This window comes from Acomys russatus, chromosome 23 (assembly GCF_903995435.1).
Source record: "Acomys russatus chromosome 23, mAcoRus1.1, whole genome shotgun sequence".
NCBI classification, from domain to species: Eukaryota; Metazoa; Chordata; class Mammalia; order Rodentia; family Muridae; genus Acomys; species Acomys russatus.
In genome coordinates, this window is record NC_067159.1 from 31,337,863 (window position 1) to 31,360,916 (window position 23,054).

At 44.5% G+C, this 23,054-nt stretch overlaps 2 pseudogenes; one reads left to right on the forward strand and one right to left on the reverse strand.

Moving 5' to 3' along the window:
- Window positions 1–2,117: 2,117 nt before the first annotated feature.
- Window positions 2,118–2,512, reverse strand: LOC127206180 (developmental pluripotency-associated protein 5A-like; annotated as a pseudogene).
- Window positions 2,513–2,640: 128 nt separating this feature from the next.
- Window positions 2,641–3,244, forward strand: LOC127206181 (NADH dehydrogenase [ubiquinone] iron-sulfur protein 5-like; annotated as a pseudogene).
- Window positions 3,245–23,054: the final 19,810 nt, after the last annotated feature.

The window sequence follows — 23,054 nt, forward strand, 5'->3', positions numbered from 1 at the left end:
TGTGCCCAGCCTCAAATTTATTTCAGGTCTTACTGAAATGGATCACAGTCAAAATTGCATGGGCATGTTCAAAAGCAACGCGGCATTAGTTACTACATTTTTCAGTGCTCCGGATAGTTTGATGGGCAGGTAACTATACTGTATCAGCTGCCAATCAAGCCTTTTATCATGAGAGTTTTAGAAGAAGGAAGAGTGAAGAGGCTGTCGAGAACAGTGCACTGAGTGGTCATGCTCCAGTACCTAACTTTTCTACCATATTTGTTTGAAGCAAACCTCCAACATGACATTTCACTTCTAAGCACGTTACAAAGCACTCTCCTCTTGTTAAATTACCGTGCTGTGGGCGTTATCCAATTTTGCAAACTTTTAAAAAAATATTTTATTTATTTATTATTTATACAGTACTCTGCCTCCATGTGTGCCTGCAGGCCAGAAGAGGGCACCAGATCTCATTAAAGATGGTTGTGAGCCACCATGTGGTTGCTGGGAATTGAACTCAGGACCTTTGGAAGAACAGCCAGTGCTCTTAACCTCTGAGCCATCTCTTCAGCCCCCCAATTTTGCAAACTTAATAGTAGTCTCTATCATGTAATATCTTGTCCATGTTTTGAAAGTCCATAATTGAGCCAGAGAGAAGGGCCATTGGGTAAAGCCACCTGCCAGCAAGCCTTACATCTATAGTTTGATTCCCAGGACAGACATACTACGGAAGGCAAAAACTCTCAAAAGTTGTCCTCTGCTCTCCATACAAGCTGTGATGCAAGTATACACACACACACACACACACACACACACACACACACACGGAGAAAAATGTTAAAATAAGTCTATGATTACCCCCCAAGATGCCTATCTGTCTCTTTGTTTGCTTGAGACATGAATCTTCTCCCTTTGTAGCCCTGGCTGGCCTTGAACTTGTGACCCTATTGCCTCAGCCTCCTCAGTGCTGGGATGACATGTGTGCACCACCACATCCAGCTTCAAGATGGTGCAGAGAGAGTCCCCCCCCCGCCCCCTTTCTCCCATGTGCAGAGATTTGTAAAAAAAAAAAAAAATCGCCTGTTACTATGAGAGTTCCACGTTCTGGGTTTTTCATTTAGCTAAGTTCTCTGTTTCCTGACATTGCCTATGAATGTGAGTTGGGTGGGATACATGCATGGGACTCTTTATAAGAACCCTGTATGTGGTTCTCAGGAGTGTGGGCTGCTTCCAGCAGGAGGCAATCTGTGTCTGGGTGCCCATCCTGGGAAGTCAGTGGCCACAGGTCAGTGGGAACAATTCTTTCCTGGTAAATAAGTTTCCTGCCTTGCCCTTTCTATGTGTCAGTCCTTCCTGAATATTCTCTCTATCTTAGTGCCTGTTTTGATGAGCCTTCTCAATCATTGATTCCCTTGAAAGAGGAAGCACAGGTTTAGTTTTGTGCTACTTCTTCCATGTGTATTAACTAGAATTATTTTGTATTGAAATTAAAGAAAAAAAATTCCTTACCCTAGGTGAGTGGTTCTCAACCTTCCTGACGTGGTGACACTTTAATACATTTCTTCATGTGGTGATCTGCAACTATAAAATTATTTTGTTGCTACTTCATAGCTGGGATTTTGCTACTGTTATGAGTCATAATGTAACTATCTGATATGCAGGATAGCTAACCTAAAGGAATTGAGACCCACAGCTTGAGAACCATTTCCCTATGGCAATCTGAACTGCATTTATAGAGACAGGACAGGCACGCCTCTGATTCTTTGCTTAAATAACCAGTTTCCACATTTGACACACAGCTACCATAGATGCTTACCAGTCCTGAGTTTTCTTCTTTTACTCTTCGGTTATATTTATGAATGCATTGATTTCTCTATGTGCAATGTAACTGATCCTTGATAGCCCTTGGCCTCTGAGGTTCTCTCTTTGTGAGTACGGCCTCCACGCTTTCTTTCTTTCTTTCTTTCTTTCTTTTTTTTTTAACTTTAAATTTTATTTATTTAGCTAACAACCTTGGAACAAGATATTCACATCAGAATTCATTGCAAGCGGGGATCCCACCGCCGATATCTCATTAGCTAAAAAGGCTGTAACAAAGTTAAAAAGCACGACAGAACCACTCCACCACCGGCCACAGCCTAATCTGTGTGGAGGCACAGGTCAAATTGTCTGGAAGCTGGCATTACTCCCAAACACTGGTCCAGCTCCAGGTTCTTCGTGGCTTCCTCCAGCTTGTGCATCCCTCTCTCCTGACGCAGGTGGTACCTCTCAGCCAGGACTGCAGTATCCATTTAGCCCGAACCTTGTTGTGGTAAGGGCCATAAACTAAGATGTCGGTGAGTTCAGAAGATTCCAGAGTCTTCAGCTCAAACATGGCCCAGCTCACCTGCTCCATGTGAGGGATTCAAGATCCCTGTGGGCCGAACAAAGATCTTAGCACCACCGTGTGGACTTGTAATACTTCTGGATGTTTCAGGTCTTCAGGAACTTTCACCCATGGCGGGATTTCTTTCCGGGTCAGGAGGGTTCCCATCTCAGTTCCTGGCCAAGCAACCAGTTCCCAGGAAGACTAGATCAGGATTAACCTTGTGCCCTCCACATTTTCTTGTCATGTCCTCAGGAGCTTTGGACAACTTCTGGTTTTCTTCTTACCATACTAGGATGTCTATTGTCTTGCAGACCCAAGCCCAGAGCCAACCATTCCCCCAAAGACTGAGCTCCTTTCAGTGGCAAAATCATGACTATTTCCTACAGCTTTATTCTTGTATTTTGGCACAATCTGAGTTGAACTACATTGACCGGTTGAGAATAGAGATGTTTGCAAGATTTAAAACCCCGTATGTGGGTGGTCGTGAACTGCGCCCAGGGAGCGGACAAGGGCACTGCTGTAGTGCAGTAGGCTCTGCTGTGTCTGCGCAGCCAAGGAGCTTCGCTAGGAGCCGTGCCTTTCCTTGATGTGCAAGAAAAGCTGGGCGTTAGCCTAGATTGTCCCCTTATACACCAAAGTGTTGAACAGTCCTTCAAGATTCCTGCTCCATGCCATGCTTCTGAAAACGACTGGATAGAATGTGTGCATGGAATTGGCGCCACCCGGGCTAAAAAAGAGTGCAAGACTGAATTTGAAGATTTTGAAGAATGTCCCCTCTTCAGTTACAAAATGATAAAGTGAATGAACCAGATCAAGCGACACCGAGAAAAGCTAATCCAGGAGGGGAATTACACCCCTCCACCTCACCATGCAGGCGAGGAGGAGCCCCGGCCCTGAGCAGAGCACATGGAAGCTGCTTCTCATGCTCTGTCTCTACCGGAAGGAAAATTTAATGAAAGTGTCTGCCTCAAGTATGCAAAAATAAAGAATTACTCGATCTTAAAAAAAAAAAAAAAACGTTCGTGTCCATGTGCAGAAGTCATTCCAGTCAATGACGCACCAGGCTCACACAGTAAGATTACCAAAGAGCTTTGCATACTTCCTCCCTTTCTGCAATATTCCAGCTAAATTCCTACAAGATCATTTTATCCTCAGTTAACACAGTGAACTGGCTAGACGAGCAGAAATCTAATTGTACGATCAGGCGCAGGTAAACCTCAAGGCACCAAACGTGTTCTCTCACCATTACAAAAGCAGGTTGGGCTTTGGAGAAATTTCCCAGAGCCCACCGTACAGCATCCTGCAAAGGATAATGGCAGTTACTTAATTATGTTTCAGTTAAATAATTTAAAAGAAGTGTTTTGATCATAATTTTAATATTTTATTCTAGATACAACAGAAAGAAGGACCAGAGGCCCAGTGCTTCAGCAAGGGCAAACATTGATTTATTCAGTCAATAAATATTTATGCACCTGGAAATCTAAGGCACCCATACTTAGTTCTTCTGGTAGCTGTGAGATTTAAAATTAATTTCTAAACTAGGCACTTTGGAGCTGGAGAGATGGCTCAGCAGTTAAGAGCTCTTTTGCTGGGCAATCATGAGAATCAGAGTTTGAATCCTAGCACACATGTAATATGTTAGTAAACTGAAAATGCCTGTAACTCTAGCTCCAAGAGCTCTGATGGCTTCTGGTCTACACACACACACACACGTTTACAGAAGCTCACACAGACACATACACACATAACTTTTCGTCAGTTAAATAAAAAGGAATTAATTAATATAAAGTTTTAAATAAATAAAATATCATGTATACTTGAGCTGGACATGGTGTCACAGTTCTGCAACGGGACATGGAGACAAGAGGATGAGGCGTTTAAGCTTATCCTCATCTATACAAGGAGGTTGAGGCAAGTGTGGGCTGCATGAAACTCAAAAAGGGGAAGTTTAAGGGAGGAGGGGGTTGAAATGTGAATCAGTTACTGGGCTATTTTCCATGCTGTCAAGGGTATAATGGTAGCTTGTGATGTACAAAGGTTACATAGGAAAAAAGAACTGCCTGATTTCTCCAGCTGACAAAGCCCCAAAGTTCTTGGTCCTTTGCAAGTGATGGGCCCTTGCTTTCCACTGCGGTATGAGCTACACTTTCAGGCCATAAATCTGTTTTGTTTTGTTTTGTTTTTTTCTTTTAGCTGCCAGCTTTTCATTGTCACTCTCCCACAGCCCCGGCCACCTTGCTGTCCAACATGTCTTGTGAATTTAAGCCAGCTGTGTAGCTGTGTTTCCCTCCTAAAGACCTCCTTGGCTGAACACCTTGGAGACTCTCAGAAGAGGGACGTCCCATTTCACTTTGCCTCTTTGTCAGTGGACACCTTGTCACCAGAGCTATGACTTTCCACTGATATTTTTTTTTCCCCAAGTGTCCATGATTGGCCCAGTTCTTCAAGTTAAAAGGCATATGTGGCTTTAAAGAACTCTGTTTTGAGGCCGGGCGTCATGGCGCACACCTTTAATCCCAGCACTCGGGAGGCAGAGGCAGGTGGATCGCTGTGAGTTCAAGGCTAGCCTGGTGTACAAAGTGAGTCTAAGACAGCCAAGGCTACACAGAGAAACCCTGTCTCAAAAAACCAAACCAACCAAACCAAACAAAACAAAAACAAAAACAAAAAAACCTCTGTTCTGGCCAGCTTGAGTCCTCTGTTCCCTCTCTGACCATTTTGTGTGTTCCCAACCAAGGTCCTCACCTTCAATGCGACCCACTCTTCATCTCCAGATTGACCTGTGAGTGGAACAATGACCTCTGTGCTTTCTCCCAGTAGGAGCTGCACCTGTCACTATCAATCCACACTGGCAGAGACTCACGTGAGATCAAGTTCAGCCATCTTTCTTATTTGTTCACCATACTTTGGTCCTGTTTAGCTAGGACAGACTCAAGTAAAATAATGTTGAGAATGTAGATGCATTAGAAGAAGGAATGGTAACCGAGGACTTGGAAACTGACAGCCCCACCCTGACTCCTACCGGAAAAAGACAAACTGTGAAACCGAGTGGACGAAACCCACTAGAAAAGAGTGTGGTCCTCCCTATAACTTTGCCTACAAATTCCTTCTGTTCCTGCTCATACCCTTGAAACTACATAGCAAGGAGTCAACCAGGGTCAAAATATCAAGATCTGAAGTCTATCTCTAATAAGCTGTGTGACTAATGGGCAAGACGCTCAACTTCTTGCTGCCTCGTTTTCCTTATCCATCAAACATGGCTGGTAATCGCATCTCACTCCTACATAAGTGAAGGTCTAGGCATTTGGCATCCTTTCTGTCCTCAGTGAATGCTCTTTAGTATGTGCCACACCAAGCCACTACTGCAGGACATTTGCTTTGCCTTCGGCGTGTCCCCCACGCCACTTTACCACTCCTCCCTACTCAAAATCTTCAGACTGATACCTCTGTGGGTGCAGATCAGTCAAACCCAGGCTGCTTATTCTTGGTCTCTCGAGAGCCACTCAATCAAACATTCTTTGGCAAGAAAAGCACTCACTCCTGTTGTGGTTTGGCTTTGTTTTTTCTGGAAGGGCACAGCTCTTTCTGGTCTTAGAAATAAACGTGAACACTGAAATGTATGAGTTCCCTTTTAACAAGCTACTATAGCTCACTACCCCAAGGCCACAGGCCTCTGTCTCTGCGGCTTCCATTTAGCAATGTTTGCAAGCGATAGCTTGAACAAAGGCCAAGTGCTTCCTGTCTCACTGTTTGCTACAACAGCTGTAATATTTTCATAAGAAAAACTATAAATGGGCCTCACTAAATGCAAAATTTCTCCAAATTCCTCTATGTACCCTGAAATGTGGAGGGGAGTCAGCTACCTTCCAAGTACTTTTGCCTCGCTTTTCTGCTGTGAGAACTATCCAGAGAAGTCTAAACCTATAAAAACATGCCTACGGCTTATTTTCTTGTAAAGTTATAATTGGATTCACATTTATAGTTCAATAGATCACTCTGGAAATTTCCCAGAAGCTTTCATGGGGAAAAAAATTAGGTGATCAGATTAAATGATTGAGCCAAAATAGGCATTTCTACAGCAGGCATTAGTTAATTCCAGTTCCCGTATTAAAGCATGCATTTCGTGAATATGTGCTATGGAACCATATCCTTCTTGGCTACTTAGGAGCTGTATATATGATGGATCCGTCCATCCACTTGGCAACCCTTGCCTGGGATACAGCAGACAAAATAAGTAAAGTTGTGTTGCTTCAGAGGCCAATGGAGTTCTTAGAGCACTGTGTGTAGTGTGTGTGAGAGGCCTTTTGGGCAGTGAGACCAAAACACCGCCACAAGCCCTGGGTTAGCTTCCACCTGATGACATCTGCTAGCATCTATCCTCTCACTTGACGGGCTTTCACACTTGGATGGACACAGTTTTACATTACAGAAAGAGTAAATTTTTTGTCCCTTTTTAAGTTTCACTTTTTGTGAGGGGGTGTGCTGTGCATGTGTGTGATTATCTGTGTTTGCATGTATACAAACTCGTACAGTGTGTATGGGGGGGGGGGACAAGTGCACATTTACATGTCAGTGGCTGTCCCCCTTGATCATACTCTTTTTTGTTTTTGAGGCAGAGTCACTAAACAGGGAGCTCACCTGCTCCAGTTAATCTAACAGCCAGTTTGCTCCAGGAACCCCAAAGTGGGTTCACAGACATCTGTCATGCTTGGTGGCTTCCATATGGGTGCTGTGGATTTGAACTCTGGTCCTCATCGATAAGTTTAGCCCCAGTTGACGGCCTCTGAGTACAGCCATCATTATGTCGTCATCACTGATATTATTAGGTTGGGGGAGTTTGGGCTTTTGTAACCTGAGAAAGTTTCTTTTTAATAGTGGCTGCGAAACTATGCAACTTCTACACCATGCTATTCTGAGGCTGGGGAGATGGCTTCTCCAACTACACCAGAATTCTCAACCTTTCCCCATTGAATCCAGCATCCCTTCAGTTCTTCCATGGAGGCAGCTGCTCCTCAGCAGGGACTCGTGCCCTCCACCTTCCACTCTGCAGCAGGGTCTTCACTCTTTCCATGGCTTCCAAGCTCCTCCTCCTCCTGCTCTCAGCCTTCACTTCAAGTCTTCGGAGTCTTCTTTGCAGATCCCTGTGGACAGGAAGCAGGAATATAACATCTGTGTCCACTGTCACTGACCTCCCTCCTGCAGCTGGGTCAGGCTTCTTCCAAAGTTTCTTCCCCAAACAGCACTACAACTAGGAACAAGCATTTTTAAACCCCAGCCTTGTCAGAAGCACTTGGATTTAAAGTGAACAGCCAGGACGTTTTGCTCAGCCCTCATAGGTTAATTACACTGTCTTTTCTGCATATCTACCTGCCTGTATCTTCTCTTTCTTTTCCCACTGAGCCTACCCATTCCTGAGCAGCACTATGTTGTTTTACTACTAGGTTGGGTTACAAGGCATCTGCCTTAGTAGACTTAGAATGATTGCTACCCAGGAAAAAGCCGTTGGGTCCCTCCTTAGCAGTACTTAAGGCAACAATTTTTTAAATATTTTATTAATTTATTCATGTTACATCTCAATTGTTATCCCATCCCTTGTATCCTCCCATTCCTCCCTCCCTCCCTCTCGTTTTCCCCCTACTCCCCTCCCCTATGACTGTGGCTAAGAGGGACCTCCTCCCCCTGTATATGCTCATAAGGTATCAAGTCTCTTCTTGGTAGCCTGCTATCCTTCCTCTGAGTGCCACCAGGCCTCCCCATAAGGCAACAACTTTAATCCCCCAGTGATTAACCCCAGCGAAGCCTTTCCAGGCACTCTCAGCTCAGCATTCAATAATATGCACAATCCTTTGAGCCTCAACTTGCTCATTAGGGGTAATTGCTCTTTGAGGCACTTCAGATGCTAACAGGAGTAGGTACGATTATCCATCTTTGCCCTAGGAAGGCATATTTATTGATTCTGTGATTAGGAAGTCACTAAATATAGATGTGGTAATCTTGAGCTTTGTGCCAGTGCAAGGCAGAGAGGCACCTTTTCCAGATGGTGCTGAAGTCACATGGTTCCATCAAGCTTACAGGAGTCCTAATCCAGGCAAGGGTATGAGGTAGGACCTTCATAAAAGGCCTTATTAAAGAGTATTGAGGCTGGGAGGAAGAGGTTCTGGATAGCTTAGTAGCAACAATTAAGATGGAACTGGAAAGGGACACCGCATATCTCTTCCCCTGTCCCCTCCCCAGCCTATTTGCCTAAGAAATGGTGCCTTGCAGTCATCTGGAACTGAAAGGTTACCACATCTGTATTTGTAGTGCCAGGGCAACAGCTGGGAAAGAGTTCTACTTCAGTTACCCCCACAGCCTACTCAGTTCTGTCTCCCCATGGAATCCAGTTCCCACAATGCCTCTTGACACACTGAATGGCATTGTTTCTCTCCAAAGCGGTCTTCTCCTCTGTTGGGCTATTTAAAAAGCCTGGTCCTGGCAGTGTCTCCCTATAACCAAAACAAACCACCAGCCGAGATAAACATTCACACAAGCACAGCGACACCCAGTCTGTTTTATTTCTATTGCTCTGATAAACACCATGACCAAAAACAACTTGAGGAGGAAAGGGTTACAGGTAACAGTCCATTATTAAGGAGAGCCCAGACAGGAACTTGAAGGCAGGAACTGGAGCAGAAACCATGAAAGAGTACCGCTTCCTGATTGGTTCCCCAGGGCTTGTTCAACTCCCTCTCTTAGGCAGCCCAGGCCCATCTGCCTAGCCGTGTGGTTCTGCCCACAGTAGTCTGGGCCCTCCAACATTAACAAAATGCCCCCACGGACCCGCCCACCCACAGGCCAGCCCTCCAGAGGCAGTTCTTCAGCTGATGGTCCCTCTTCTGGAGTGACTTGAATTTATGTCAGGTTAAAGAACTTACCAGGAGTGGCAGCTGTAGATGACGGGTACCAAACTTCAACTTGTTTAAGTGGGTGATGGGGGGAGGTACCTATGAGTTCTGAACCAAGAAAGCCAGATCAATACAGCTGGACCAGCTGGTAAATGAGGTCAGTAGACATCTTTCGCCTCTCTCTTGTCTCCAACTCTGAAATTCTCTCTGTGGGATTAAGTCTCAGGTAGGCTCTCTCTGGAGGATGGAAGCCGGATCGATCACACTGCCTTATCAGCTGCAGCAGGAAGGAACTACCACTTCTCAGTAGCACCACAGAAATGCCAAGACTGAGCAGTATTATTCCGGCTGCGATCGGCCCATCTCTGAACCAATCCATGTGAACAGAAGGGTGGGAAATGTTATCTGGCCACATAGCCAAGAAACAAGGTCAGCCTCTCACTGAGAGTTAGGAAGTGCTAGAGCCCAGGAGAAAAGCAACTTGCAAAGCCGCATGAGAGGGGAATGAATCCCAGCACAACGTGCCTAGTCCAGAGTCAGCTAGTCTCTTTGTTTTCCCAAGATATTTGGTCCCTTTCCCCATACCTCATGTGACATGTTGGTGTTAGTTAGTGACCCTAATGTGACAATAATAGTAACCTAGCACTTAGGTAGTGATGGATGCAAGACCCAAAGCCCAGTAGGCTAACTGCAAAGTGCAAATGGATTACTCTCTAGCTATTTTGCCCATAGTGCCACTCATTTCCTTTTGTTTTGGTTTTATACAATTAGACAGTTTTAAAGTGTGACCTCTATGGTGGTTTGAATAGGTATAGTCCCTACAGGCTCATGTGTCTGAATGCTTGGCCTATAGGGAGCGACATTATTCAGAGATGTGGCCTTGTTGGAGGAAGTGTGTCACTGTGGGGGTGGGCTTTGAGGTCTTTTATGCTCATGCTATGCCAGTGTGGTACACAGTGTCCCTTTTGCTGCCTGGTGGAACTCTTGGTTCCTCAGTGCCACGTCTGCCTGTGTGCTGCCATGTCTGCCTGTATGCTGCCAAGCTTCTTGCCATCACAGTAATGGACTACAGAGTTGCTATGGTCATGATGCTTCTTCACAGCAATAAAACTTTAACTAAGACAACCTCAAAAGGTGTAGACACAGACCCAACAGATGAAGAGAGCCAAGTCAGCAGCAGACCTTTAGTGAACAGCAAGAGGCTTAATACCCAATGAGTCTGCAGCAAGTATGGTCTCTGGGCTTTGTGTCTGCTTTCTTTAAGTGCTGGTAGTGGATATTATTCCTGTGAAGTTTTTTTCAGAGCATAATCTGCCTCTGGAAGCTTCCTGATTCATAGGTCAGTTTTATTTGCCTTTGTTTTGTTTTTCTTAATTTGTAGAAACTCTTTGACATTATTGCTCTAATGAACTTTCTCTTTTAACACACAGAGACTGACTTAATATCAAAGCTCAATGACTGTACTGAATAATAGTGGTTAGAATTTCTGAAATAGTGATGTTGATATGTTTAAAGACAAACTTGATTTAAAAAAAAAAAAAACACCATGGAGAACCAAGAAGATAGCTGTTGGTAAAGTGCTTACTATGAAAACATGAAGACTCCATTCAAATCCCAAGCACCCAGAGCATCCTTGTTTAAGAAAATAGGGTGGAGAGCAATGCAAGAAGACACCTAAAATTTATTTCTAGCAACCACACATCTTACACACACACACACACACAGAGAGAGAGAGAGAGAGAGAGAGAGAGAGAGAGAGAGAGAGAGAGAGAGAGAGAGAGAGAGAGAAAGGAAAGAGTTGTGAGAGACATGGAGAACATCTGAAAAATAACCTTTTTGGTAAAAAGCATTCCTCAAGGTGTTCATAGGACACTTACACAAACATTGTCAAACTTATGCCCCACCCCAGTTGTTACTGACCTGGTCTTTTACCTTTATTTGGAACTAGGGGTTGAGCTCAGGCCTCCAGCTAACCACACTAAGTCTTCACTGAGCTGTACGCATTGCCCAATGTTTTAATTTAACTCTATGTTTAATTGATTCAATTTTTACCTGACTCTGGAACCATAGATATGATGTTGTCCTGATATTGTTCCTAAGCATCATTAAAAACAAGATGCCTAACAGCCAGGAATACACCTGGACTCCTTGCCCCATAGTAGTAGAGATGGAAGGATCAAGACTTCAAAGTCATCTGCCACCACAAAATGAGTTCAAAGCCCTGCGTCAAAACAAACAAACAAAATACCCCCTGGAAAATGCAAATCGACCACTGAGGACTTGCAATTCTTTGCCAGAGTACAGAACCGCTCAATCCCCCCTGCATTATTGGCAGAATTAAAATTGATAGCAGCCACATGAAGAACAATTCTGTATGAGCCTTTATATTTAAAAAAAAAAATACACCTATTCGATGAGCCTATAATTACATTTGAGAATATTTATAGTAATTTTATTTAAAATAATCAAAGAAACTGGGAAAAAATGACCTGGTCACACAATGGAGTGGCATCCAGCCACAAAAAGGAGTGTATGACCGGTACACAGAACAGGGATACATAAAAGACGGCAGCTGGAATGGAAGGAAACTTACCTATAGAGGGCGTAGCTTATAATTCTATTTACTAGAAGTTGTACAGTAGACAATTCATCGATGGTGCGGGTGTTGTGTTAGTTGGAATAGAAATGGCCTCTAAAGGCTCATAGGGAATAGCACTATAAGGAGGCATGGCCTTGTTGGAGGAAGTGTGTCACTGGGGGTAGGCTTTGAGGTTTTTAAATGCTCAAGCCAGGCCCAGTGTCACTCTCTCTTCCTGCTTCCTGTCGATCTGGATATACTACTCTCAATCCTCCTCCAGCCCAGCACTAAGTCTGCCTATGTGCTGCCATGCTTCCTGCCATGATGATAATGGACTAAGCCTCTGAACTGTAAGCCAGCCCCAACTAAATGATTTCTTTTTTAGTGGCCATAGTGTCTTTTCATAGCAATGACATAGCAACTAAGACAGTGGGAAAGTTCGGAAGAGTAGACAAGTGGGGGTAGGAGGGCTGACATGAAGGCAAAGAAACTTTCTGAGTTGACAATAATATTGTATAGTTCACGCTGCACAGGCTCATGTATCCATTTTATCAAACATAATAGGTTTTATATTGAAAGAAACAAGTGAAGCAAGTATTGAACTCTGTTATAATGATCTACAACTGGAATATTTGGGGGAAATGGACCATTGTCTCCAACTTAATATGAAATACATTAAAACTAAGACTATTGATAACTGGATTAAAGGACTGACAGGTGTTACAGATGTAACAAACACATAATAAAATGTTATTGGTAGACTCTAAGCGGTTTTATGGGTGTTCACTGTAAAGATTTTTTTTTTTTCTACCTAGCTGATTTTGAAAACCTTCATGGCAAAATATCGAATAAAGAAAGCACCTGATCATTAAAATAAGCTGTTCATAGCCAGATGTGGTGGTGTTTTAAATGTCAACTTGCCACAGTCTTAGGCTAATCACCTAGAAAGAGAGCATCAAACGAGTAACTGTCTTCAGCAGGTTAGTCTGTGGACATACCTGTGGAAGACTGTCCTGATTGTTCATTGGTGTGGAAGGGCCCAGCTCATGGTGGGTGGCGTTGTTCTCCACCTAGTGGTCCCCAACTATAGGAGAGAGCTGCGTGAGCATGCTTCTACCTGCCAGCCAGAAAGCAGCATCCCCATGGATTCAGTCATGCTCCTTTAGCTGTGACGTGAGGGAGGTCTGCGGCTGGAGGCAACGCTGTATGGAATGGCAAGCAGGCCTGCTTTCAGGTTCCTTCCTTGATGTCTCTCAGTGATGGAATGTGACTCGGAATTGCAAGGCAAACAAACCCTTTCCTGCTCTATGACCAGACTGGTTTGCCACAGCAACAGAATCAAACTAGGACACAGGTATGGTGGCGCGTGCCTCTAATGCTTGCACCCAGATAGCTGAGGCAGGAGGATGATGAGTGTAGGCTTTGAACTTTTTCAAACCTACTTTATTTGGGGTTCTTTAATGCTTATGCCTCCCTTCCAACCCACCTACCCTAGGTAGGAGAGAAAAGAGGCTAATGGGAACTGGAGAGGTAGACCTTTTTAGACTCAGTTCCTTGGAACGATTCCACTGGTGTAGTCAGCAGGATTCCAACAGACCAAGGTACACAGCAAACCAGCAATTCAGAGAAGGTGACTGCAGCCTCAGCCACTGGAACCCAGAGCAGCAGCCAGAACTGGGAGCAGCAGCTGGAACCTTGAGCCTTGAAGCGTTCTCTGGAGTGGTTCTCTCTAGGAGCATCTTGAACTGGAGTGATGAACAGCCAAAGCCAAAAAGCCTTGCCTCTTGTTTCGGAGTCTGTACTAGGATGTTTCTCAGTTGGCAAAGACCACGCCCCCATAAGAGGCAGTTCCTCTTCTAGTGGGCAAACATCACCTGTTCTCTCACAAGTCTGTTTTCAGCAGAAAAACACCACACACCTCACACAAGTCTGTTTCACATCCCACACTTGGGATTAAAAACAAAAACATGTTTACAACCACTACAGATGAGGTTGAGGGAAGTCTGACGTACATAATGAGATCCCGTTTCAAGCAAACAGAAAGAGGACGTCCACTCCAACCCTACACTAGCCTGGACTCACCACCTGCAAGTACTTCTTAGCAGGCATGTGCTCCTCCTGGAATCCAGACTTACAAGAGAATCCAATTCGATGCTTTCAGTCTGCAAATTAAAGGAAAGTTGTATAGGTCAGGTTCACATCCATCTCTCAGCTTTTCATGTCAAATGGTGTACTTTTCTTCTAACTCCAAAGTGTTCCTAAACAAAGGAAGAAGTGGCTGGGATTTGTGAATGAGCTTGCTCCTTCAGGAGAGCTGTTCTTTAGGGAAAGGGTCTTAGGAGTCTCACTCACTGTACAAATATGTCTCCAACGTACAGGCAGGGGAGAAAAGCATCAGAGATGATCACCCTGCTATGTAAAGCATTGCCTGAGATACCAATCAAGCCCAGCAAGATTAGCTCAATTAGAGATTGCAGTATTTGCATCTAATGATAATTCAAATCAATAGTAATTTGGATCAAAATATTTTTTGTCTGACAAATCAATGGCCACCACTCACAAAATTTAAACAATCCATCATGAGAACAAACAGAAATCTAAAAACAGCAGAGCAAGCGATAGAGAAACAAATTGCGGGGGGGGGGGGGGGGGCAGGGAGGGAGACTTGGAACATGGACCAAATAAACGAAGTAGGGAAAACAATTTAGCAGCAGCAATGACTGTGTTGGCCAAGAAAGAAAAATGCCTTAAAGACAAATATTCAGCAGTCAGAAGACTTTGAATTAACAAGTCACATTAATAGAATCTGTGGGAAAAAAGGAAAAATGGCTCATGGCTCTTTACTTGCTACAGCAACAAAAGCTTCACTGTCTGAGAATGCAGAAATCTTTCTAAATAGACAGATAGAATATCTATTAGAATGCTTTCCTGAATGCAAGTGCCCTTCTATAGACTACAGCATTAAAATTACTAAAATGCTATTAGAAAACACAGGCTGGAGAGATGGCTCAGTGGGTAAGAGCACTTGCTGTAAAAGCAGAAGGACCCGAGTTCAAGTCCCCAGAACCCACATGAAAAGCCAAGTGTGGTTACTTAAACTTACAACCCCAGTGCTGGCATGTGGAGGAAGGAAGACCGTGTGAGTGTGTGTGTCGGGGTTAGGGAGATCTCTGGGGCTTGCTGGCAGGAGCCTAGTTCTAGTTTAGTTAAAGACCCTGTCTCAAAGGAATAAGGTGAGTGTTGGGGATGGTAGGCCATATGGCCAATGTTCAGCCATCTTGTCAGAGCCTAAGTTTCTATCTCTCCAGCAGTCTGTTATTTACCAGAAGCCAGCTGACCCTCTGGTGGTTCAGCAGTTAGACTAAAGATAAGATTTAGATGGAGCCACCCTGTTGTAGTTTAGCAGTCTTGTTCCTCATCTGGGCAGTGCAGGAGAGCTGGCCTCCATGGTATAAGTTGGAGAACTGGCCCTATGATTCTCCTGCTGTGCAGTGGCAAGGGTGTGGGAGAGATAGCTCAGCCTCTTGGCAGCTGCAGCACTCGGGAGATTGGGCTCCACACCTGGGCAGTGCTGGAGACTTGGCCACGTCGGCATGAACTCAGGAGAGCTGGCCCCTCCCTTCCCCTGGGCAAATTGAGAGAGCTGGCCCTGGTGGCATGGGTACACGAGAGCTGGCAGGCTGCCCAACTCAGCTGCCACCCAGGCTCAGATCCAGGGCTTGGAGCTTGCTCACCCCAACATCTATCCCATCTATGAACTACTGGAGCAAGTGAAGGGCCCATCCTGCAGATCCAAAGCGGCAGGATCTCCATGACACAGGACATCTGACAAGACTTCCTGGTAAGGATCCTGTATTGATAGTGTAGCGAAAGCCAGAGGCCTTGAACCAGACCAATGACTCATTAAAATAAACATTTGCAAGCAAAGCTGTTGGAGCAAAAGAGTATACTGTGTAACGCGCCATAGCTTTCATGGTGAGATGGTTTGTTGGTTTTCTTTTGTGGGGAGAGTTACAAGAGTGGAGGGCAGATATGGAGGGATGGGGAGATGAGTGAGATTGGGGTGCATACTGTGAAATTCACAAAGAATCAATAAAAAGTTTTTTAAAAAGAAGAAACAACAGTTACACGAAATGAAAAATGATCAGACTAATGTTAAGACTAGGGAAATATCATTATGCCTTTAAAGTTGCTCCCTAAGGAAATAGAGCAAATCTTTGTGGTTACTCCAAAGATGAATTACAGATAGCTAAAAAAGAAGGGGGGAAAGTAGAGAGGGGCACTGCCAAGAAAATTAAAGCAAAGAAATTGTTGGGGTTTGTTACGTATCACCGGCTGAACTGGACCGTCCTTGTGATGCAGTGTGATGGATAGACTCACCACAAGTATGGCATGGGTCCCACATAATTCAGTCCTCCGATGCTCATGGCTCCAAGGACACTTCCGCTTATTTTTCATGGGTTTTAAAAGCAGAGTTCCAAAGTGGTCCTATGAGCATCTCTTTGGCTCTTTTGGGAATACTCTGATTTTCTTTGCTTCCAGATTCCTATCAGTTGTGGTTCAGACTCTTAATTGACAAGATAAAGACATGGAAACAAGCTAAGTTTCTGATTAAATTAATGTACTGGAGCTCTGAATTATGGAAGACCTCTTGAAAACCTCAAATGGATCATACAATTTGCCTAGGACTAAAGTTTTGAAAAAGTCAATGCACAACAGGCCCTACTCCAACGATTCAAGGCTGAAATAAATTATGACGGGATTTCTTCTAAGCCCTCCCCCCTTCCCCCCAGGCTAGGATCGTTTCTTTACTTTCCCCCAGACACACACCAAGGGATGTTCTCACTATGCAGGCTCATCCATCCCTAATATCTCCTATGTGTTGCTCACTCCTTCAAATACTTCCATCCTTAGAAATTTTCCATGTACTTGAAAGGAAAAGAATACTGAAGGAGAAAAAAGAATTGTGGGAGGAGAAAGGCACTGAGGTGGAGAAGGGAAACTAAGAACTGCTGTCAATCCCAGCCCTGAGGAAGCAGGCATCCTGCCTGGAGTGCACAGGGAAGGAGGGCAATGCAGCTTTAGTTCTGAATGACTGTTTTCTCGTAGATGTCAGGCCCCACTTGGAGATGACCCTCAGAGACCTCAACAATGGTTGTCCTATCCCACCCAGAGAAGTGAAGGCAAAGAGACAATTTGACCAGCTGCAAAGTCCACATAAATAAACGCTGCTTTGCGTCGACTATAGGAGTCTGGGCATGAATACTTTTTAAAATGCAATATCGTGTGCCAGTTTTAGGCCAGCTGTGTGAGAGCAGGTGCGTCCTCCACTGTCTCACAGAAAGGGCATAAGAACAGAATATAAACTCTGAACACCTGTGGCAAGCAGGTAAATTCGCATTGTACTGGGCTCACGTGTGCTTTAGAACCGGTTTGACTTCACCGGTAGACGCGGCTTAACAGGAGTCAGAAGCAAGCCAGCTACGTGGTTAAATGAGTTTGCTGTGAACTTGGCTTTAACGGGCCATTTCCACACAGATGATTTGGGAGAGTTAGTGAATCCACTTGTAGACAGGTTTTTGGTATTTTCATTGACCCAGTATACATAACTGATTAAATATTGGAATGAGCTAAGGTCGACGAAGCAGTAATATCTAAATGCATGTTTATATATTGGAAGCAGCGCGGGAAGGGGGAGGGAAGGAGAGAGGACAGGGAGGTGGGGCAAAGGGCAAGGGCGAAGCAGTGGAACCAAAATGCCTGGTTCACGCTGGGCGTGGTGGCGCATACCTTTAATCCCCCGAGGTAGGCGGATCGTTATAAGCTCGAGACCAGACTGGTCTACAAAGCAAGTCCAGGACAGCCAAGGCTACCCAGAAAGACCCTGTCTCGAAAAACCATAAAAACAAAAAACAAAACCAAAATGCCTGGCTCGTACTGTGAAGGGACTCTGGGAGAGGGGAAGCTCCGCCCCTAGGTAGAAGCCCCGCCCTGCAGCAGGACCTAACAATACCCAGGACTTCTACTGAAAGACCCAATGCAGGTGGCCCTGTTTGTATGACTCATATCTGTCTGCTCCCCTGCCGGTAGCTAACCAGCTCGTAATAAACATGTGATCCACAACGAGCAGAACTAGACCAAGAAGACAAAAGGTTCTTTCCTAAGAACTGGGGGTTGAGGAGTTTGAACAGTTAATACTGGATTCCTTTCCTACTTGAAGTGAGGTCTGTGGACTGATAACAGTATCCGTGAGAGTTGGGGACTTAGTGAAAATGTTGATCCAGCCTCCTAGACCTGTTGGACCATGATCTGAAACGATCCCTAGGTGATTTTGTGGACAGTGAGGTGCAGTGTGGTTGAAGATTGCTGTGGGAGGGGACATTTGGAATGACAGGTGCTACTCGGCTGGTTTCAGGGCACCTTGAACACAAAGCAAGCCAAGGTTAAAAAGAGTCATAAATTCGTGGAATTTATCCAAGAGCTGAGGGACATCAGAGCGGGACTGGAGAGAGGGTCAGAGACAAGAAGCCCTCAGAGGCGAGGAAGAGGGAGCAGTTCCAGTGCCTCAGGTGCCTCCCCCATGTCCGCAGGCCTGAGTATTTTAGTTTATCTGTTGGCTAGATGCCTGGTGAGCGGCAACAATTCTACAGTCTTTGGGACAGCTAGATCTAGTGGGTTTCAGTGCGACTCTCCATCTTCTCATTGCTTGTTTGTTTGTTATTCAAGACAAGGTTTCTCCGTGTAGCCTTGGCTGTCCTGAAACTCAATTTGTAGACCACACTGACTGACCTTGAACTCAGAGAGCCACCTGCCCCTGCCCCTGCCTCTGCCTCCCCAAGTGAGAGGATTAAAGGCATGAGCCACCACATTGGACTTCTAATCTCTATTTTAATGTATATGAGGAATGCATTTCCTAGTCTAAAATATGGGGCCATCTTTGGAGTCTAGTGTTCAGCTTGGTCACGGGCTAGGCTTCCAAAGAACAGCCACCATCCTAGCCTGACACTGGATGAATGGCCTGAAAACACCATCGGTGCAGCACCCCAGAAGAGAAGACTTTGAGATACCATGTCCTGAAACAGGCGGAGATGCTACTCGAGATAGTCAATGACCCTGGAGATGAGAGCTGTGCCCTGCCAGCACCGATGGGTGCGGTGGCCCTCTGTAAGGGAGAGCTTCACAACAACTGCAAGCTTTTTAACAACTGCAAGCTTTTAAAACAGCTGCTTTTAAAAATGCCCCACTCTGCATATCAGCTTTCTCCGTGCCCAGAATGGACTCCACGTCCTTTTGTGTGTTTCTGTTTTATTTTGCTATTTTTTTGTCTTAATGTTTGCTGCTGTTGGTTGGGATTTTTTTTGCTTGTTGTTCTTGTTTTTTGTTTTAGCTTGTTTTGATTTTCATTTTTGGAGGTTTTGTGTTGTTTTGTTTTAAGAGAGAGAGAGCTAGAGAAAGAACACGATGCCGAGTGAGTAGGGAGGTAAAAGTATCTGGGAGGAGCTGGGAGAGGGAAAGAATATGATCAAAATATATTGTATGAAAAATTTTAATGAAAAAAATCAGTTTAAGTTAAAAAAAAAAAAAAAGTCCTTGCATCTGCTATGAGTAAGTCAGAAAGGGAAATCCAAGGATTCCCCTTAAATGTGTGTGAGGTGAATCCTGGGGAACAGAACTAGATGGCCTTTGGCACGGATGCACCAGTTCCAAGGGCAGAATCTTGAGGCTGCTTCTCCTGATGTAATTGCTGAGGGCCACATTTTTGCATTCACCTTTATTTTTCTGAGATATATACCAAATTTTATGACAGATGGCCAAGGCTTCTACTTCCTACTTGTGAGTTTGATTGTTTTAAAACTTTTAATTCCTTAAAAAACGTACCCCTGTCCATTATGTTGGGAATGCTGGAAGTACAGACAATATTTGTTATCGTTCCCAGCTTGGGGCACACGGACGTAATGAAGCTGCTTCTCAATGATCACAGAACAGCTCGCAGAAGGATTTGAAAAACAGCATTAAAACTAAACCACTGCTGCTGCTGCTGGTGGTCCCCTTCAGTGGACGAGGAAGACAAACACACAGAAGAGGGGAGCCAGCCAAAGTGGCAGCTTGTGACTGCTCCCCCTCGTCACTCTTCTGTACCTCATCTTCTCTTCCATAACAAAGCGATTTCTTATGGTGACACTCTCAAGGTCTGATTGGAATACTGCCCTGTCATCTCCTGTGTCCTTTCTGGCTCTTCTTCCTCAGACCTCTCATGATTTCACTAGCTTGTTTATGCCTGTCAGAAGTGGTCAAGGGTGCGGTGAACCCTACTTCAGGCCCAGCTCAGCACAGACTCTGCTAACTGCAGGGCAGACTCCCATTTAGGGAAGTCCGTGAAAATCCAGCCCTGTGTGCTCCATGGCTGGGAGCATCAGCCACTCAGCAAACCCAGCCAGCCCTGGAAAATGCCAGGAATGTGAGCAATTCGGCTTGGGAGTCTCGATATGCTCAATAGAATTCAAGAACAATTTCCTTTGTGTTTCTTTTGAATTGAAAAACAAAAGACAGTAAACACCCATACTTCTCCACAAAGAGATAATATCATCCATGTGGCCACTGGCTGAGATCTCAGAAGGTAGAGTCACCATCACAACAGGTATCCTTGCTGTCAATCAACCTTATCAGTGATCCCTTTTCTTTTCATTATAAATTTCTTGCTTGCTCCTGCATCCATAAATAAATGTAATATGTATTATTGGTTTTTGTTTGTATGTGTATATTTTCCTGTGCTTGCTGGTGCATGTACATGTATAATGTGTGGGGCTGGAGAGGGGCACAGATGACCCAGAGCTTAGCCTCAAGTGTCATTCCTCAGGTGCCACCCACCATCATTTTGCTTGAGACCAGAATGTCTCATTGGCCTGAAACCAGGCAAATGGGCTAGGCTAACTGGCCCAGCCTACTTTGTTTGAAATGTACATTGTATGCAAGCGTGTATTTGGATCATATCCACCACAAGTCCTCCCTTTAACTCCTCCCAGATATGTTTTCACCTTCCTACCCCCTAAGCAAGCTCATCCGTGGAGTGCCAGGAAGGGGCTAGTGGACCCTCACCCCTGAAGTGCCTCTGCAGGAAAGAAGGCCCAATTTCTTTAAGTGTGTGGCTCCTGGTAGGTCAACCTCGCTCTACACCCATAAGTGTATGTATGGACAGCATAAACTGGAATCAATGGGTTATCACATTTTTTAAAAGAGGACATTTTGGGCTTTTACACATGGGTTCTAGGGACCAGAGTCAGGTTCTCACGCTTGTAAAGCAAATATTTTACCCAATGAGCTATCTACCCAGTCACATAGAAAATGTACTATTTACTCTTCTTTGCTAATAAAATGTATATGAGGGTGTCTGGAGAAATACACATACACACACACACATATGCGTATGTATATATATATACATGTATGTGTGTGTATATGTATATATATATATATATATTTTTTTTTTTTTTTGCTTCATTTCTTTCTTCCCAACATGTAATGGCTTGAGTGAGGATGGCCCCCATAGACTCATATATTTTAATACTTGGTCTCCAATTGGTGAAACTGTTTGGGAAGGATTAGGAGGCATGTCACTTGGGACGAGCTTTGAGGCTTCAGAGGCCCACACCATTCCCGGTTAGCTTTCTCTGCCTTGGCGGTTTGTCCTCTCAAGATGTGCGCCCTTGGCCACTGCCTCTGTGCCAGGCCTGCCCACCCGCTGCCATGCTCTTTGCCATCATGGTCATGGACTCTGAAGCTGTGAGCCACACATTAAATGCTTTCTTTAGTAAGTTGCCTGGGTTATGGTGTTTTATCACAGCAATAGGAAAAATAACTAAGACAAACAAAAGCAAACACTTCTTTTGCTGTAACTGACCTATTTTAACCATTGTTGCAGTATCCCGTACTAAAACTACATCCCAACTTTAAACTCATGTGACTGCAGGTATTTGTGTGCTTTCTAATCTTTCGCCACTAAGAACTCTCTCTTTAACACCCCAAGAAATGCAAGGTGAGTGAATTTCTCCTCCAATCTAGCTAGGATTAGAATTTCCAAATTGCAGACTCTCAGAGTGTTTAGCTGTACTAAATCATGCCAAAATGGTTGTGCCAATTAACACTCCCATTAGCAGTGAGTGAAAGCAGAGACCATTCCACGTTCTTGATGAAACTTGGATTTGTGTCACTGAAATTTCTGCCAATGGGCTGGCTGTGAAATAGTATCATTTTTCACTGACTATTGACATGACTGATCCCCTTTGCCCCCTGCTCTTGTGAGTGTGTGTGTGTGTGTGTGTGTGTGTGTGTGTGCGTGTGTGTGTATGTGTGTGTCTGTGTGTATCTGTGTGTGTGTTCCCCTTTCCATCTCTCTTTCCATGGCACTGTTTCTTTCTTTCTTGTTGCCTATAGGTAGTACTTACTCATTTTAGATGTATATCCTCTGTTGCTGGTCAAATAGATTGAAGCTTCATTTAAAAGCTTACATCCTGTACTGTACATTCTTATGGCATTTCTTAGATGAAGAGTTACTAATTTTAATAAATATTGCTCTCCTGAATCTTGATTAAGAAACCATTCCTTGAGCCAAGTATGGTGGCACATACCAAAAATCCCAGCACTCAGGAGGCAGGCTAAGAAGATTATAAATTTAGGCTAACCTGGGCTATATAGTCAGTTCCAGGACTACCAAGACTACAAAATACAACTGTAAAAACAAAACAAAACAAAACAAAACAAAACAAAAAAACACCACCTGCAGAGTCAAACTGCCTTCTAAATACTTGTACCCATCGATTAGTGCTGCTCTCTTTTTGCTTCATGATTGTCAAAGTGTAGAGAACAGACTGTGGAGGACTTAGCTAAAAATGGGACAGGGCCAGGAGTAGTGGCGCACACCTTTAATCCCAGCACTCAGGAGACAGAGGCAGGTGGATCACTGTGAGTTCGAGGCCAGCCTGGTCTACAAAGCGAATCTAGGACAGCCAAGGCTACACAGAGAGACTCTGTCTGGAAAAACAAACAAACAAACAAAGAAACAAATAAATAAATATAAAAATGGGACAGCGGCTACCCTTGGAAAGCTTAGGGGACATCCAGAAGAGAGGTATAGCGAATGTAAGAGCCACAGGTTGGGGAAGAATGGTGTGAAACAGTGTCTTCTGGGCATGGCATGACCATTGCACTCATGAACTTAGCACAGTGATGGTTACCTGCATAGGAGTGC